Consider the following 2,375-nt stretch of genomic DNA (forward strand, 5'->3'; position numbering starts at 1 on the left):
AAAAAAAAAAAAGATTGTACTGAAGGTTCTAGGCAGTGTAATATGGCCAGAAAAGAGAAATGAAAGGCATCCAGACTAGGAGAAATACAGAATAGATAAAACTCTTTAGCCCTGGCTGGGTGCCTCAGTTGGAGTGTCATCCCATACACTAAAAGGTTGTGGGTTCGATTCCCAGTCAGGGCACATACCTAGATTGTGAGTTCGCTCCCCAGTCAGGGTGCATACGGGAGACAACTGATCGACCTTTCTCTCTCACATCAATGTTTCTCTCTCTCTCTCTCTCTCTCTCTCTCTCCCCCTCCCTCCCTCTCTCTCTCTCTTTCTCCCCCCCTTTCCTTTCTCAAAAAAAAAAAATCAATAAAAACACATATCCCCGGGGTGAGGATTAAAAACAAAACAAACAAAAACTGTCTTTATTTGCATATGATATAAGTACCTGTAAAGAAAATCCTACAGAATCTACAAAAAAAAACAAACAATTAGAACTAATACGTTCAGCAAGGTTGCAGGATACAATCTACAGCAAGGTTGCAAGGTCAATATACAAAAATCAGGTATTTCTACATACTAGCAACCAACTATCTGAAAGTAAGCTTTTTAAAAAACACCATAAACAATAACATCGAAAAATGATAAAGTACTTAGGGATAAACCTAACAAAAGGTTTTCCAGACTTATATTTTTAAAAATTCCAATAAAACATTGCTGAAAGAACTTAAAGAAGTTCTAAGTACATGGAAAGATGAACTATCTTCATGGATCTGAAGATTCAAGGTCAGATTGTCTCCAAATTGATGCAGCCCAAGTCCAAGATCCCTGCAGGCTCTTTTGTAAAAATTGGCACACTACTGAAATTCATATAAAAATGCCAAGACCTGAAATGGCCAAACAACTTTGGAACAGAAGAATAACGTTGAAGGACTTCACTCTAAAGTCAAGACTAATTATAAAATAATAGAAATCAAGACAAGCGTGGTACTGGCATAAAAGTAGACAAATATATAAATGAATACCAGAGAATCCAAAAATAGGCCCACCTATTTGTGGTCAATGGGTTTTTGACAAAGATTCAAAGTTAATTTAATGAAGAAAGAAATTCTTTTCAACAAATACTACTTGAAGAATTAGATATCCATATTTTTTTAATTTAATCCACATCTTGTACCATATATAAAATTAACTCTAAATGAGTAAATATATCAATGCAAAACCGAAAAATAAATGTAAATATTAACAGCTAAACTAAAATTTTAGTAAAAGAAAATGGGAAATTCTTTTGAGTCTTTAGGTTAGGCAAGACAAAGTTTTCTTAGATATGAAACCAAAAACATAATCCATAAAAGAAAAACCAGTGATAAACTTCATCAAGAACTTCTATTCTCAAAACTCTCAAAGCCAGAACTCTTAAACACTGCTCTCACGAAAATCAAGTGGTCCAACTACTTTGGAAGACAATCTGCCAACTTCTCAAAGAGGTCAGGCATGTACCTGCAACATGGCAGCTTATATCTGTACAAAAATGTGTACATAAATGTTCACAGTAGCTGTATTTGTAATTGCCAACACTGGAAACAACCCAGATATCCATCAAATGAATAAATTTAAAAAAATCGTAGCATTCGTAGCATATTGAAAAATTAAATTAAAAGAAATCGTAGTATAGCACCCAAAAAGTCACTACTCAAGAATAAAAAGGAAAGAATTGTGGGTATATACAACCATATGAATGGATTTCAAAATCACTATTCTAGGAGAAAGAAGACAGGCCAAAACAAAGAGTGCCTACTGTTTTATTCCGTATTAGCAAAATTCTAGAAAATGCAAATTAATCAACAGTGACAAATAGCAATCGGTGGTTGCCTGGGGCCAGGGTTGGAGGAAGAGGGAAGTATTAGTAAGACGCACAGAGAAACTACGTGGTGTAATGAATATGGGAGGGACCTTGATTTTTATGGTGGTTTTACAAGTACGTACACATGTCAAAACTTAACAAGTTGTACAAATTAAACATGTACAGTTTATGGTATGTCAATTACACCAATAAAATTGCTCTAAATCATGGAATGGCAAAAGCGAGCATTACCTAAATATGGTACATCTTGCCAGCAAAATGGGACCTGTTGGCACGTAGGACATAGACTTTTAAAAAATGTCATTCCGGTTTTTTCATTGCTTTAGTCAGACTTTTTACTACTTCTTAAGGCAATTTAAGTGATATATGTTTTTCTAGATATGTATCCAATCCATCTAAGTTCTCAAATGTATCATATTGTTCTTATTATTCTTAAACACCAGTAATACCAATAGTGTGTGTTCTTCTGAGTCCCTAACATTGTATCACACATGGCTTACCTCCTCCTCCTCCTCCTCCTCCT

The 2,375-nt window shown here is 34.8% G+C and overlaps 1 protein-coding gene across 2 annotated transcripts in view; it reads right to left on the reverse strand.

The window, feature by feature from the left end:
- Positions 1 to 2,375, reverse strand: part of FTO (fat mass and obesity associated) — a 264,978-nt gene that overhangs the window by 201,381 nt on the left and 61,222 nt on the right. The gene's annotated exons all lie outside the window — the stretch shown is intronic.

Source organism: Myotis brandtii, unplaced genomic scaffold (genome assembly GCF_000412655.1).
Source record: "Myotis brandtii unplaced genomic scaffold, ASM41265v1 scaffold633, whole genome shotgun sequence".
In the NCBI taxonomy this organism is placed as follows: Eukaryota; Metazoa; Chordata; class Mammalia; order Chiroptera; family Vespertilionidae; genus Myotis; species Myotis brandtii.